Here is a 17,870-nt window from a genome sequence, read left to right on the forward strand (position 1 = left end):
CAGAGATGACAGGAATAGTATTACAAATCATAATCACATGTCTCCTAAAGAAATCTCTATGGACATGCAGGTGGTCTCAGTTTCTGTCTCACATCGTCATCCACCCATTTCACTATTGTTTTTCATTTTCCCTTTTTATTTGACGCACAGTTATATCACCCTCTAGTGTGGGGTCTGAGGGAGTGCTACCACCAAGTTACCCTAAGACACAGATCTAAGGTCAGTTTTGTGATTTACTAATGTTGGTCACGGTTAGGATCGAGGAAGAGTAATCTGATTCTAAATATGTGCCTAAGAACAACCTCTAGCCAAATCCACCCAACAATCAGACATGCTTCTTCTCAATCTGCACTTAGATCAGTTCACCCACCCAGCAACTAGCCAGCGCACACCCTCTAAATCTCCACACATATCAGTTTGGCCATGCTTGTTGTGCAGCCTCCTGTGCTTCGATACCTCCTAAATCTGCTCTCTGACCAGCCTCCTATGATTTTAATGCCTTCATGTTTCATCCCTGTGAACTGGTTACCCGACCTGGGGCTGACTGACCAATACAAAGACTAACACTGCCAACGAGCCAACCGGTGGGCTCTATGGACATGTATATGAACCAATCAGTGGACATCTAAATAACCTTTGAACTTTTGTATGTGTAGACTTTGTTGTCACTATCTGGCCATGCTAGAAAAATACAGAAATATATGGTGCTTTACCACTAATCAAAAACATTTGCCCATCAATTTGAATGATGCTGCCATTTTTGTTTCTACCATGGCCATTTAGTATCTACTCTGTAAAAGTGCCGTCATCCAGTCGAGTGACCAAGTCTTGTTTTTGTGTAAATATTTGATGATGATGAGAAGGATACTCAGGGGAGGAGGAGTGGAAGGTGCCAAATATATAAAAGAGAAGATATGCATACATACTGTATTGACTGACAGCATGTTATAGTTTTGTGTAGCATCTTTATTGAGCCAGCAATGGGAATGTAGCATACTGAGAGAGACGAAAACACTTAAAACTGTATATATTGAGAGAAGAGGATGTACTCGTGCTCTCTCTATTCAATCCATATCGCGTTCAGCGTTAAAGCGTGATTGAAATTTAAAGCCAATGTTCTCATGTTAGCAGAGACTGCATTCACGGTAAACACTGTATATGACGTCTCAATGGGAAATTACCTTGACATTTCTATCGTGCAATCTGTAACGCTTCAGCGATACAGATTGAATAGAGCCCCAACAGTTGTTATGTCGTTTGCCTTTTGTAAATGTGATGGAATGCTGAATTTGCAGATGTCAGTCCGCTCATAGGCCACTGTAAGCTTGCTAACTGGAACCCATAAAACATGTGGTGATGACCAAGTTAAGATGTATTGTATATGTTCAAATATCATATATGTATGTACTGTATGTGGACAAATGGTATGCTTGTGAATACACATGTATGTTCTGATATGTAAACCTGTGAAAGTGAGTGATAATCCAGTCTTCCTATAAAGTAGGGTCGTGTTCATTAGGCTCGAAACAGGAGAAAGCAGACAAAAAAAGGGAGGATCTACCTTGACGTGTCGAATAAGAAACACACATTTTCCATTGCAAAACATTTTCAAATGTTTTCCGTTGCTTGCCCCAATGAACACGCCCTGATGTTTTGTAATGTTGAGTAGGCTGAGTTCTGTTTCTGCTTCAGTCAACTTGTCATTGTCTTACTGTTGCTGGCAATGCAACAGTGTAGCATGGTGTTAAATAAAGAAACAGTCAGGTCCTCTGGCTTGTGTTCCTTAGGCACCAAACAGGGAGGGACTACCTTAGAAACACTTGTTTTTTTTCTTCGTTGCAAACTATTATTCTCTAATGAATACGACCCAGGTTAAGGCTGTTGAGTCTGACTGCTGAAAGAGTTTCTTCCTTGTATAAGGTATATAACAGGGATCTCCAAAGAGTTCACACGACTCACGTCTGCTGCAACGAGAAAAATAGGTTCTTGGAACTTAACTTAATACTGTTTATGTATTTAGAGAATCCTATTTATGTATTTGCATAATCCTATTTAGTATTTATCAGTCAGAGTTATGTATTTAATTTTCACCAAGATTATTATTATTGATGTGAGCCTTAAAAGTTTGAACTGTCACTGGAAGATAAATAAAATGTTATTACTTGAAAGATTGATTTATTGTGACAGGCTGTTGCTTATATATATTGTGTGTGTGTGTTTGTGTGTGTGTCATTGTGTGTGTGTATGTGTGTGCGTGTTTACGTGTGTGCGTGTTTACGTGTGTGTGTGTGTGCTGGTGTTTGTGTGTGTGTGTGTGTGTGTGTGTGCATGTATGTGTGTGTCCTAGCTATGCTTGGTCCATGGGAATAGCCTCAGCCTTCAGTTGTTTAGCAACAGAGTCCATGTTGTCTCTCAGTCCCAGTAAACACTATGGACACCAGTTCATCTGAGGTAAGAGCTGAGATGTCTCTTTTTTTATTTCCCTCTATTTCTGTCCCTCTTAACCTCTCTCTTTTTTCTCTTTCTCTCCCTCTCAACATCTCTCTGTTTCTCTCCCTCTCTTTCCCTTTTCTCTTTATCTCTCTCCCGCTCAAACTCTTTTTCTCCATTCCCTTTTTCTCTTTCTTTCTCTCTCAAACCTCCTTCTGTATCTTTTTCTTCCCCTCACTTTTTCTCCTTATCCCCCTCTCTGTCTCTCTCTCTTTCTCTCCCTCTCCATCTCTCCCATTTCTCCCTTGTCCCATGAAAGTAAATGCTTTTCCCTTTACTACTCCCAAACTTTATTTGTATAAATCGAATGACAAAACAACGGTGGTCATTGACAGGGTCGTTGTCCGGTTGCTGTTACCTTGTACCTACAGTAACTACTTGCTTTCATTTGTCGATTTTTATCTTCTTGCTCCAGCTCCTGTGTTTGAATGTGTGTTACAACTGTCTTTCCAGAGTTCAACTAGGGTAATTGCTCAGCACTCAACTGCTCATCTTTTAGTGTTGACTTTGTAAGATGGTGCAGACAGGAAGATAGATAGTGGTGGATCAGGCTTTGGGACAGGGACAGGATATCTGGATCATTACCTTGTGTGGGAGAGCCCTGAACTACCTTGTTACACAAACACACACACACACACACACACACACACACACACACACACACACACACACACACACACACACACACACACACAAATACCAGCTGGCAGGTGTCTTCACTGACATTTTCAACCTCTCCCCTGACCCAGTCTGTAATACCTGCATGTTTCAACCAGACCACCATAGTTCCTGTGCCCAAGAACGTCAAGGTAACCTGTCTAAAGGACTGTCGCCCCGTAGCACTCACATTTGTATCCATGAAATGCTTTGAAAGCTGGTCATGGCTCACATCAACACCATCATCCCAGACACCCTGGACCCTCTCCAATTCGCATACCGCCCCAACAGATCCACATATGACGCAATCTCTATTGCACTACACACTGCCCTCACCCACCTGGACAAAGGGAACACCTATGTGAGAATGCTGTTCATTGACTACAGCTCAGCGTTCAACACCATAGTGCCCTCCAAGCTCATCAGTAAGCTCAGGACCCTGTGACTGAACACCTCCCTCTGCAACTGGATCCTGGACTTCCTGACAGGTCGCCCCCAGGTAGTGAGGGTAGGCAACAACACATCCGCCATGCTGACCCTCAACACGGGGGCCCTTCCCTGTTCTCCCACGACTAAGTGGCCGTGCACGACTCCAACACCATCATTAAGTTCGCTGACGATGGTGGTAGGCCTGATCACCGACGACGATGAGACAGCCTATAGGGAGGAGGTCAGTGACCTGGCAGTGTGGTGCCAGGACAACAACCTCTCCCTCAACGTCAGCAAGACAGGAGCTGATCGTGGACTACAGGAAACGGCATGAGCATGCCCCAATCCACATCGAGGGGGCTGTAGTGGAGTGGGTCGAGAGCTTCAAGTTCATCGGTGTTAACATCACTAAGGAATTAACATGGTCCACACAAACCAACACAGTCGTGAGGAAGGCATGACAATGCCTCTTTCCCCTGAGGAGGCTGAAAAGATTTGGCATGGGCCCTCAAAGTTCTACAGCTGCACCATTGAGAGCATCTTGACTGGCTGCATCACCGTTTGGTATGCCAACTGCTTGGCATCTGACCGCAAGGCTCTGCAGAGGGTACTGCGTACGGCCCAGCACTTCATTGGGGCTGAGCTCCCTGCCATCCAGGACCTCTATACCAGACGGTGTCAGAGGAAGGCCCTAAAAATGGTCAAAGAATCCATCTGGATGGCAGGGAGCTCGGCAAGCGGTACCCATGCACCACGTCTGGAACCAACAGGGCCCTGAACAGCTTCTACTCCCAACCCATAAGACTGCTAAATAGTTAACCAAATATCTACCTGGACTATCTGCATTGACCCTTTTTGCACTAACTCTTTTGACTCATCACATAACGCTGCTGCTACTGTTTATTACCTATCCTGTTGCCTAGTCACTTTACCCCTATCTACAGTATATGTAAATAAACTCAGCAAAAAAAGAAACATCATCTCACTGTCAACTGCGTTTATTTTCAGCAAACTTAACATGCGTAAATATTTGTATGAACATAACAAGATTCAACAACTGAGACATAAACTGAACAAGTTCCACAGACATGTGACTAACAGAAATTGAATAATGTCTCCCTGAACAAAGGGGGGGTCAAAAGTAACAGTCAGTATCTGGTGTGGCCACCAGCTGCATTAAGTACTGCAGTGCATCTCCTCCTCATGGACTGCACCAGATTTGCCAGTTCTTGCTGTGAGATGTTACCCCACTCTTCCACCAAGGCACCTGCAAGTTCCCTGACATTTCTGGGGGGAATGGCCCTAGCCCTCACCCTCCGATCCAACAGGTCCCAGATGTGCTCAATGGGATTGAGATCCGGGCTCTTCGCTGGCCATGGAAGAACACTGACATTCCTGTCTTGCAGGAAATCACGCACAGAACGAGCAGTATGGCTGGTGGCATTATCATGCTGGAGGGTCATGTCAGGATGAGCCTGCAGGAAGGGTACCACATGACAGAGGAGGATGTCTTCCCTGTAACGCACACCGTTGAGATTACCTGCAATGACAACAAGCTCAGTCCGATGATGCTGTGACACACCGCCCCAGACCATGACGGACCCTCCACCTCCAAATCGATCCCGCTCCAGAGTACAGGTCTCGGTGTAACGCTCATTCCTTCGACGATAAACGCAAATCCGACCATCACCCCTAGTGAGACAAAACCGCGACTCGTCAGTGAAGAGCACTTTTTGCCACTCCTGTCTGGTCCAGCGACGGTGGGTTTGTGCCCATAGGCGACGTTGTTGCCGGTGATGTCTGGTGAGGACCTGCCTTACAACAGGCCTACAAGCCCTCAGTCGAGCCTCTCTAGCCTACGCTGTGCGTTCCTGGTGTAACTCGGGCAGTTGTTATTGCCCTCCTGTACCTGTCCCGCAGGTGTGATGTTCGGATGTACTGATCCTGTGCAGGTGTTGTTACACGTGGTCTGCCACTGCGAGGATGATCAGCTGTCCGTCCTGTCTCCCTGTAGCGCTGTCTTAGGCGTCTCACAGTACAGACATTGCAATTTATTGCCCTGGCCACATCTGCAGTCCTCATGCCTCCTTGCAGCATGCCTAAGGCACGTTCACGCAGATGAGCAGGGACCCTGGGCATCTTTCTTTTGGTGTTTTTCAGAGTCAGTTGAAAGGCCTCTTTAATGTCCTAAGTTTTCATAACTGTGACCTTAATTGCCTACCGTCTGTAAGCTGTTAGTGTCTTAACGTCCGTTCCACAGGTGCATGTTCATTAATTGTTTATGGTTCATTGAACAAGCATGGGAAACAGTGTTTAAACCCTTTACAATGAAGATCTGTGAAGTTATTTGGATTTTTACTAATTATCTTTGAAAGACAGGGTTTTTGCTGAGTTTATCTACCTCAATTACCTTGTACCCCTGCACAACGACTTGATACTGGTATCCCGTGTATATAGCCAAGTTATCGTTACGCATTGTGTATTTATTCCTCCCGTTATTATTTTTCTTTAATTTTTTTAATTTTTCTCTCTGCATTGTTGGGAAGGGCTCGTATAAGTAAGCATTTCACTGAAAGTCTACACCTGTGGTTTACGATGCATGTGACAAATAACATTTCATTTGATTTGACACACACACATGCCATTACTAGGAAGGTCACGGTCAAAGCAGCTCCAATCTGAGGCCAAATCACGACAGTAGTCATCCCACAGACGTGACGAGATGTGACATGTCCCCTGCTTCAAAACTATTGGGACAGTGACACATTTTATGTTGTTTTGGCTATGTACTCCAGCACTTTGGATTTTAAATGATACAACTGACTATGAGGTTAAAGTAAAGACTGTCAGCTTTAAATTTGGGGTATTTATTATCCATATATGGTGAACCATTTAGAAATTACAGCACTTTTTGTACATAGTCCCCCTAGGGCAGTGTTTCCCAAACTAGGTCCTCTGGACCCCAAGGGGTGCACGTTTTGGTTTTTGCCCTAGCACTACACAGCTGATTCAAATAATGAGCTTTGATTATTTGAATCAGCTGTGTAATACTAGGGCAAAACCCAAAACGTGCACCCCTTGGAGTCCCCAGGACCGAGTTTGGGAAACGCTGTCCTAGGGGACCAACAGTATTGGGACAAATTCACTTATACTTTATGTGTATTAAAGTAGTCAAAAGTTAAGTATTTGGTCCCATATTCATAGCAAAAATGACTACATCAAGATTGTGACTCTACACATTTGTTGGATGTATTTGCTGTGAATAGAAATGTATGTGCCCAATAGAAATGAATGGTTTGGTTTGTTGTTTTGTCGTGTGTTTATTCGTTGTAAATAAACATGTATGCATATCACGCTGCGCCTTGGTCTGACCCGTCCTTAAACGATCATGGTAGCATCCACATTAATGTAGAAGTGTTTGGAAACATATTCTATTCTGACTCCAAAATGACACAATACATTATTTACCATTCATTTATATTGGGCACAAAATAATCTGAAACATAACCAAAACAAACAGCAAATGCATCCCAAAATTTGTTTGAGTCATAATCTTCATGTAGTCATTGTGTGCTATGAATATGGGACCAAATACTACACTTTTTACTACTTTAATACACATACAGTATAAGTGAATTTGTCCCAATACTTTAGGTCCCCTAAAATGGGGGGACTATGTACAAAAAGTGCTTTAATTTCTAAACGGTTCACTGTATATGAATGAAAATACACCCAAATTAAAGCTGACAGTCTGCACTTTAACCTCATAGTCATTGCACCATTTCAAACCAAAGTGCTGGAACACAGAGCCAAATCAAACAAAAAATGTGTCACTGTCCCAATACTTTAGATCACTGTATTGTCCTTGTTTAGGACATGGCATGTTTCTGAGCCAGGGATGGAAGGTGAGTGCTTTGGCTGTACACACACATATGTACACTCTCTCTCTCTCTCTCTCTCTCTCTCTCTCTCTCTCTCTCTCTCTCTCTCTCTCACACACACACAACACACACACACGCACACACACACACACACACACACACTTCAAACTTAATTTTGACTCACTTTCATCTTATTGTGTAATAACAGCATCACTCAGGTGATAGTCTAAGCCGTCAGAGGGGTGTCGATGTGTATGTGCAGCTCAGATCTGTCAAGGCCAGCTAATATTGAGAGATAACGATATGAAAGATACATTGGCTTAAAGAAACATTGAATGAGTTCAAAGAAGATAGAAGAGTAAGCTAACAGCACTACACCTGTGAAAAAAGGTCAGCTTTTATGTTCACAGGCCACTATCTTTCTTTCTCCTTCTCTTTCTTGGCCCCCTCTCAAACCCTTCTATTGCTCCCTCCCTCTCTCTCTCTTCCTCCTGTTCTCTCCATCCCTCTTTAAAAGGTCAGTTTTGCTGTTGTGCTTATAGTATCCTAAGCCCATGCTCCTTCACAGAGGGGGTTTGTTCCCTGACTAAAAGGTCTCTCTCCATCTGCCTCTCTTCCTCTTTCTCTCTGTCCTGCTCTCCCTTTCTCCCTCTCTTACTCTGTCTTCCTCTCTTTCTAATTAACTGCTTGGCTCTAGTCACCTAGTTCTTTAAATAACTGACCACAACCAATTTTTTCATACAGTTCTTAACTAATGGAAATTTTTACATTTGTATATATACACTGCTCAAAAAAATAAAGGGAACACTTAAACAACACAATGTAACTCCAAGTCAATCACACTTCTGTGAAATCAAACTGTCCACTTAGGAAGCAACACTGATTGACAATACATTTCACATGCTGTTGTGCAAATGGAATAGACAACAGGTGGAAATTATAGGCAATTAGCAAGACACCCCCAATAAAGGACTGGTTTTGCAGGTGGTGACCACAGACCACTTCTCAGTTCCTATGCTTCCTGGCTGATGTTTTGGTCACTTTTGAATGCTGGTGGTGCTTTCACTCTAGTGGTAGCATGAGACGGAGTCTACAACCCACACAAGTGGCTCAGGTAGTGCAGCTCATCCAGGATGGCACATCAATGCGAGCTGTGGCAAGAAGGTTTGCTGTGTCTGTCAGCGTAGTGTCCAGAGCATGGAGGCGTTACCAGGAGACAGGTCAGTACATCAGGAGACGTGGAGGAGGCCGTAGGAGGGCAACAACCCAACAGCAGGACTGCTACCTCCGCCTTTGTGCAAGGAGGAGCAGGAGGAGCACTGCCAGAGCCCTGCAAAATGACCTCCAGCAGGCCACAAATGTGCATGTGTCTGCTCAAATGGTCAGAAACAGACTCCATGAGGGTGGTATGAGGACCCGACGTCCACAGGTGGGGGTTGTGCTTACAGCCCAACACCATGCAGGATGTTTGGCATTTGCCAGAGAACACCAAGATTGGCAAATTCGCCACTGGCGCCCTGTTCTCTTCACAGATGAAAGCAGGTTCACACTGAGCACGTGACAGACGTGACAGAGTCTGGAGACGCCGTGGAGAACGTTCTGCTGCCTGCAACATCCTCCAGCATGACCGGTTTGGCGGTGGGTCAGTCATGGTGTGGGGTGGCATTTCTTTGGGGGGCCGCACAGCCCTCCATGTGCTCGCCAGATGTAGCCTGACTGCCATTAGGTACCGAGATGAGATCCTCAGACCCCTTGTGAGACCATATGCTGGTGCGGTTGGCCCTGGGTTCCTCCTAATGCAAGACAATGCTAGACCTCATGTGGCTGGAGTGTGTCAGCAGTTCCTGCAAGAGGAAGGCATTGATGCTATGGACTGGCCCGCCCGTTCCCCAGACCTGAATCCAATTGAGCACATCTGGGACATCATGTCTCGCTCCATCCACCAACGCCACGTTGCACCACAGACTGTCCAGGAGTTGGTGGATGCTTTAGTCCAGGTCTGGGAGGAGATCCCTCAGGAGACCATCCGCCACCTCATCAGGAGCATGCCCAGGCGTTGTAGGGAGGTCATACAGGCACATGGAGGCCACACACACTACTGAGCCTCATTTTGACTTGTTTTAAGGACATTACATCAAAGTTGGATCAGCCTGTAGTGTGGTTTTCCACTTTAATTTTGAGGGTGACTCCAAATCCAGACCTCCATGGGTTGATACATTTGATTTCCATTGATAATTTTTGTGTTATTTTGTTGTCAGCACATTCAACTATGTAAAGATTATTTCATTCATTCAGATCTAGGATGTGTTATTTTAGTGTTCCCTTTATTTTTTTGAGCAGTGTATATTTTTTGTATCCCTGAACAGTGTACTTTATTAGTATTCTCAGTATCTAAAGTAATACTGAGACACACACCACATCACTTCAGTGTGTGTTTATGTGTGTTTGTGTGTGTGTGTGTGCGTGTGTGTGTGTGTGTACGTGTGTGTACGTGTGTGTATGTATGTGTATGTGTGTGTGTGTATGTGTGTGTACGTGTGTGTTTGTGCTCTCTGACATGCTGTTTTCTGCTTTACTGACTCATAAACCTGCGTGTTGTTATTCCAGCTAAGGAGGGATATCTCCTCCCTGTGAGCAGCTTGACTCCTGAGCTCAGTATCAGTGCAACAGTCTCCTATCTGCCATCATGTACTACTATCTTTAGTATAGCCTGGTCCCACTGGTCCCAGACCTGTTTGTGCGGTCTTCTCAACTCAAAAGCCAAAAAAATTACCATATTATAGGAGTTGACAAGACAGCACAAACAGGTATGGGAACAGGCTATCTATGTAATACTGTACTCATAACAAAATGTACAGTGGGGAAAAAAAGTATTTAGTCAGCCACCAATTGTGCAAGTTCTCCCACTTAAAAAGATGAGAGAGGCCTGTAATTTTCATCATAGGTACACGTCAACTATGACAGACAAATTGAGAATTTTTTTTCCAGAAAATCACATTGTAGGATTTTTAATGAATTTATTTGCAAATTATGGTGGAAAATAAGTATTTGGTCAATAACAAAAGTTTCTCAATACTTTGTTATATACCCTTTGTTGGCAATGACACAGGTCAAATGTTTTCTGTAAGTCTTCACAAGGTTTTCACACACTGTTGCTGGTATTTTGGCCCATTCCTCCATGCAGATCTCCTCTAGAGCAGTGATGTTTTGGGGCTGTCGCTGGGCAACACGGACTTTCAACTCCCTCCAAATATTTTCTATGGGGTTGAGATCTGGAGACTGGCTAGGCCACTCCAGGACCTTGAAATGCTTCTTACGAAGCCACTCCTTCGTTGCCCGGGTGGTGTGTTTGGGATCATTGTCATGCTGAAAGACCCAGCCACGTTTCATCTTCAATGCCCTTGCTGATGGAAGGAGGTTTTCACTCAAAATCTCACGATACATGGCCCCATTCATTCTTTCCTTTACACGGATCAGTCGTCCTGGTACCTTTGCAGAAAAACAGCCCCAAAGCATGATGTTTCCACCCCCATGCTTCACAGTAGGTATGGTGTTCTTTGGATGCAACTCAGCATTCTTTGTCCTCCAAACACGACGAGTTGAGTTTTTACCAAAAAGTTCTATTTTGGTTTCATCTGACCATATGACATTCTCCCAATCCTCTTCTGGATCATCCAAATGCACTCTAGCAAACATCAGACGGGCCTGGACATGTACTGGCTTAAGCAGGGGGACACGTCTGGCACTGCAGGATTTGAGTCCCTGGCGGCGTAGTGTGTTACTGATGGTAGGCTTTGTTACTTTGGTCCCAGCTCTCTGCAGGTCATTCACTAGGTCCCCCCGTGTGGTTCTGGGATTTTTGCTCACCGTTCTTGTGATCATTTTGACCCCACGGGGTGAGATCTTGCGTGGAGCCCCAGATTGAGGGAGATTATCAGTGGTCTTGTATGTCTTCCATTTCCTAATAATTGCTCCCACAGTTGATTTCTTCAAACCAAGCTGCTTACCTATTGCAGATTCAGTCTTCCCAGCCTGGTGCAAGTCTACAATTTTGTTTCTGGTGTCCTTTGACAGCTCTTTGGTCTTGGCCATTGTGGAGTTTGGAGTGTGACTGTTTGAGGTTGTGGACAGGTGTCTTTTATACTGATAACAAGTTCAAACAGGTGCCATTAATACAGGTAACGAGTGGAGGACAGAGGAGCCTCTTAAAGAAGAAGTTACAGGTCTGTGAGAGCCAGAAATCTTGCTTGTTTGTAGGTGACCAAATACTTATTTTCCACCATAATTTGCAAATAAATTCATTAAAAATCCTACAATGTGATTTTCTGGAAAGAAAATGCTCAATTTGTCTCATCTTCTCTCATCTTTTTAAGTGGGAGAACTTGCACAATTGTTGGCTGACTAAATACTTTTTTCCCCCACTGTATAGGCTAAGACAGAGGTGTTTTAAGGCACACTTAGACGTGATAACTCAGAAGATGTCACAATTATAAGAATATAGAACATAAGTAACTGTGCAAAAGGTATTTCTAGCAGCTCAGAGGCTGTACAAGGCTGCCGTTCTTCCTCCGAGCAAGAAAAGGTAACTAAGTAACAAACACACATGCACACGCGCACACACACACACACACTCCAATCCTAACCATGTCACGGTACAGTAGTGTTCCATCATGCCAGCTGGCATCTGCTCTATACAAACCCAGAGAACCTGCCATTGACAGGACAATACCCTATAGTAACAACCACTGAACCATCATGACACACTCACGCACGCATACACACACACCCTCTCACACAACACACGCAGAGAGAGCGAGTTTGGCCCCCATGCAGACCTCACAGAACAGGTCTGATCTGTTGGGAGGTCAGAACATTAGGGATATTCTTTCTGATTCTCAACATTTGTTTTGAATATTTATCACTCATAACATTCCATGTGCAGGAGCAGGCAACCACATTGCTGAGAGGGACTTTGAAGAAGGGAGAGAGAGAGTAAGGGAGGAGAGAGAAAGAGGTTGAGTGAAAAAGGTGTTATTTGTGAGAGAGAGAAGCAGAGAAAAAAGGGAGAGAACGATGGAAACTACCAGACTTCTCAGTCAGTGAATGTTTTGACCACATTTTATTTATTGTCCTTGAGCCTGGTCTTGGAACGTTTCTCCTAAATCCCTTTTCCCCTTCCACAGCCTTATGTGCTGCCCAATGTCTGTTGTCTTTGGCTGTAGTTTGTCTAACCTTACTGAGATTGACAGGACTGTTGTTGTGTCTGGGTTAGAAGCTAACGCTAACCCAGTGGACTTAGGAATGCTGAATAACAACAAAATGTATTGGCATCGGAGCATGGGAATTAGCAGATTCTCTAACTCTAACCAAGTAGAGCTAGTTTAAACACTTGGAATAAGAATATGACAGAGATATACTGTGCATCTCAAATGACACCATATAGTCATGTTTTTATAAATATATGTAGGGGGTAAGGTGCTATTTGGTACACACACTGTATGGATCCTGTGATGAATGGGCATATTTAGTAGTATAAACAACAGTTGACATCAAAATAAGTCAGTTTGTCTCAGGGGTTGGAACTGGTTCAGGGAACAGAACCAAAAACGGGAAAATAACGAATTTTTTCGAGGAACAGAACCAGAAGTGAGAACGAAAGTGATCTATACTGTTCCGGAACACAACCGTTATTTTTAAAACCATGGAAACCGGTTAATAATGTTATTTTACATTCCTGGCATTTTTTCCCAGTCCCACAAAAAAAATCAACAAAGTGCCTATGCAAAGCCCTCACTGTCACTCAGAAACGTATTTCAGTGTCTGCCTGCCTGCCAGCTGAAAATCTTTGCCGTTATGTGTGTAGGCTATGTGCCCATCCCCCTCCCTCCGAAGCATGCATAGTCTACTGTAGCTACTGATGTTGCAGGCGTGATTCAGAAATTAGAGAGAGAGATTTTTAATTTGAGAACAATGGATTCACTTTTTCAACATTAGTTAAGGATACTATAGTTATCACGTTTCATATTGTATTTAATAAGTACAAAAAGGTAAGACGTGTTTTTATTTTAAATATTGTGTCGCTCTGCACACACAAGCTTGTTAGCTAGCTAGCTTGATAGTTAGCTCTGGTCTAACTTTTGAAAACTCTAGACGCCATTATGTGTAATGGAATGGAACTGAGAGTCATGATCAAGAGCTAGCTCTGGTCCAACGTTAGTTAAGCCAACTCTCTGAAGTTCAAAGACATTCAAAGTTCCTTCATAGAAGCCAGTCCTCCATAGGTATAATTCTGTGGGCCTAATTCAGATAATGCATGTCATAACAACAAGATGCCCAGCACTTTATGCCCAGCGCTCTCCTCAGCCGCATAATTTCAGTCGCTACACTTGTAATTTAATGTCGAGCTAAATGTAAATTTCAGAGGTTTAAAAAGGAACAGAAAGGGCAGATATAAACTGTAACTTTTTGGGGTTCGAACCGGTTCAGAACTTTATTTTGCTGGTCAGAACAGTGGAATGAAAAAGGTTCTGGTTCTGGTTCTGTTCAGAACGAAACAATTGAAAAATAATATTGGTTCCAACCCCTTTTTTGTCTTTCAAATGTACAAGTTGTGGTAAGTAACCCACTGTGCCAAATCAGATAGTGATCTGTCAGTGGGTCTAGTGAACATCAGAGGAGCTGGTTTGTTAATGCAAGCTGGGACACACACTGCTGCAGACAGGTAATGGGCTTACGGGAAGGCCAACTCTCTGTGCGTGTGTTTCTCTCTCTCTCTCGTTCTCTCTCTCTCTCTCTCTCTCTCTCTCTCTCTCTCTCTCTCTCTCTCTCTCTCTCTCTCTCTCTCTCTCTCTCTCTCTCTCTCTCTCTCTCTCTCTCTCTCTCTCTCTCTCTCTCTCTCTCTCTCTCTCTCTCTCTCTCTCTGTCTCTCTCTCTCCCACTCTCAGTATCTCTCTCACCCTCTCTGTGTGTGGCCCTATGTGTTTGTTATTGGATGTAGAATAGAGACAAGTCTTCAAAGCTCTCCTCCACATCAACCCATCCTCCCAGCTCAGTCAAGGATATCATGGATATACAGTGGGGTCTGAAATTATTGGCACCCTTGATCAAGATGAGCCCAAATAATTTTTTTAAATAAATCATTCAAATACTGAGCTAAATTGTATGCAAAAAAAATTGGGAAATTATATTATTTTATACTACAAAAAAATAAAATACCCCTTTTTTTTGTTGCATACAATAAAGCTACGTTTTTGAGTGATTTATTTAATACAGTCATTATGTGCTCATCTTTATCAAGTGTGTCAATAATTTCGGACCCCACTGTGCATCAGTTTACATACAGTATACTGTTCATACTAGTTATTTAGTTTACATAGGAGAGAGGCGTTGTGCCATGTGGAAAATAGGATTTTTGGGAAAGTTGCCCTAGTTCTTTTTGAGAGACCATCTAAGGCTCGAAATATATACCACTGGAAAGATCTACCACTATTTATTTAGATTGTTTTCAACACAAAGCTTTGAGTACCAAAAAACTAAGAAAAATCACCTATCTACGCTTAGGCTACAGTTAGACATTGATTTAGAATTTGTTAACACTGAAAATAAGTACTGTACTGTATACCAGGGCCTATATTCATAAACTTCTCAGAGTAGGAGTGCTGATCTAGGATTCCTTAATAGTCTCAACTATGACCCCAACAACAACACTGCCTTAACCCCCTTGTAGCTGGGCAACAAATAACTAAATACATAACAAGAAGATTTAACTGGTCATGTCCAGTTATTTCCATTACAACACCTACTGTTGATGATGACATGTTGAGCTGTGTGGTTGAGTGGCAGAGACGGTCATTCTGTACCTGGCTGTTCATGGCTGCGTCCCAAACGGCACCCTTCCCTTTACAGTGCACTACTTTTGACCAGAACCCATAGGCCCCGGCCCATAGGGCTCAGGTTAAAAGTAGTGCATTATATTAATATTTGGGATGCATCCCATAAGTTTCCAACTTGTGTCAGTCTGTTGTCAGAGTTGCCCAGATGGCCTGCAAGTTGAATGAACCTTATTCATTCATATTCGTGAGAGAGCGGAGGGTCGGCAAAGTTAAGTAATGTCTTCACGGTCAATGGATCAGATCATAGAGTAACACCTACAGTAACCATAATATAACCTTTTACTGGTCACACACACATGAAAAGAAACACACACACACACAAGTGAAACAGACAGGCATACACACACATATACTGAAATCTGACATACAGTGCCTTCAGAAAGTATTCACACACCTTAACTTTTTCCACATTTTGTTGGGTTACAGCCTGAATTTAAAATGGATTACATTTAGATTTTGTGTCTCTGACCTACACAGAATACCCCATAATATCAAAGTTGAATTATGTTTTTAGAAATGTTTATGTCACGATCGTCGTATGGAGTAGACCAATGCGCAGCGTTAGTTGCGAACATACTTCTTTATTAAGTGAAAGCACGAACAAAACAAGAAAACGATAACGTGACAGTCAACGGTCAAACACAAACCAACTCGAACAAGATCCCACAAAACACAAAGGGCAAACAGACAGTTTAAATATGGCTCCCAATCAGAGACAACCAGCCACAGCTGACACTCGTTGCCTCTGATTGGGAGTCACTCTGGCCAACATAGAAACAGCACAACTAGAACTCCCGACATAGAAATACGACACATAGAATGACCACACCCTGGCTCAACATATAGAGTCCCAGAGCCCGGATGTGACAGTACCCCCCCCCCCCTAAAGGCGCGGACTGCGACCGCGCCTCAACTAGAACCAAACAGGGGAGGGCTGGGTGGGCATTCCTCCTCGGCGGCGGTTCTGGCTCCGGGCTTGCCCACCACCCTCCAATAATCCCCCCATAGCGCCCCTGGTCCGGTCTGGCCCCGCTGGCTGGAGCTGAACTGGACATCGTAGGAGCGGGTAGCTTCAGCTCCGTTGTGGAGCAGCTGACCGGTACCTGATCAGGCACCGGTGACCCAGGCACGGGTTGTGCTGCACTGACGACGCGCACCCCTGGCTTGGTGCGTGGAGCAGGTACGGACCGGACCGGGCTGACGATACGCACCCCTGGCTTGGTGCGTAGAGCAGGAACGGTCCTTACCAGACTGACGACTCGCACCCCTGGCTTGGTGCGTGGAGCAGCAACGGGCCTTACCAGGCTTACGACTCGCACCCCTGGCTTGGTGCGAGTAGCAGGAACGGGCTGGACCAGGCTGACGACTCGCACCCCTGGCTTGGTGCGTGGAGCCGGAACGGGCCTCACCGGACTGACGACTCGCACCCCTGGCTTGGTGCGTGGAGCAGCAACGGGCCGGACCGGGCTGACGATGCGCACCCCTGGCTTGGTGCGTGGAGCAGCAACGGGCCGGACCGGGCTGACGATGCGCACCCCTGGCTTGGTGCGTGGAGCCGGAACGGGCCTTACCGGGCTGACGACTCGCACCCCTGGCTTGGTGCGTGGAGCCGGAACGGGCCGGGCCGGGCTGGCGACGCGCACCGTACACTTGGTGCGAGGGGCAGGAACAGGCCGGGCCGGGCTGGCGATGCGCACCGTAGGCTTGGTGTGAGGAGCAGGAACAGGCCGGACCGGGTTGGCGACGCGCACCGTACACTTGGTGCGAGGGGCAGGAACAGGCCGGGCCGGGCTGGCAATGCGCACCGTAGGCTTGGTGCGAGGGGCAGGAACAGGCCGGGCCGGGCTGGCGACGCGCACCGTACACTTGGTGCGAGGGGCAGGAACAGGCCGGGCCGGGCTGGCGATGCGCACCGTAGGCTTGGTGCGAGGAGCAGGAACAGGCCGGACCGGGTTGGCGACGCGCACCGTACACTTGGTGCGAGGGGCAGGAACAGGCCGGGCCGGGCTGGCGATGCGCACCGTAGGCTTGGTGCGAGGAGCAGGAACAGGCCGGACCGGGCTGGCGACGCGCACCGTACACTTGGTGCGAGGGGCAGGAACAGGCCGGGCCGGGCTGGCGACGCGCACCGTACACTTGGTGCGAGGGGCAGGAACAGGCCGGGCCGGGCTGGCGACGCGCACCGTACACTTGGTGCGAGGGGCAGGAACAGGCCGGGCCGGGCTGGCGACGCGCACCGTACACTTGGTGCGAGGGGCAGGAACAGACCGGACCGTACTGGGGACACACACCACTGGCCCTACACCGGGATCTGGAACGGGCCGGACCGGACTGGTAACACACCCCAGTACCTCTCGCCGTGCCTCTACACCTTCCTTCCCTTCTTTGACCAGTGACCCCCGTAACCTGGTGGCCTTCTGAATTCGCCCCTTGTCTGCCTCCGTCAGCCCCGTCGTCCATGCCCTGTGCCCCCCCCAAATTTTTTTTGGGGTTGCCTCTCGTCCGTCCGACGACGACACTG

Source organism: Coregonus lavaretus, assembly GCF_964263955.1.
Source record: "Coregonus lavaretus genome assembly, chromosome: 1".
NCBI lineage: Eukaryota > Metazoa > Chordata > Actinopteri > Salmoniformes > Salmonidae > Coregonus > Coregonus lavaretus.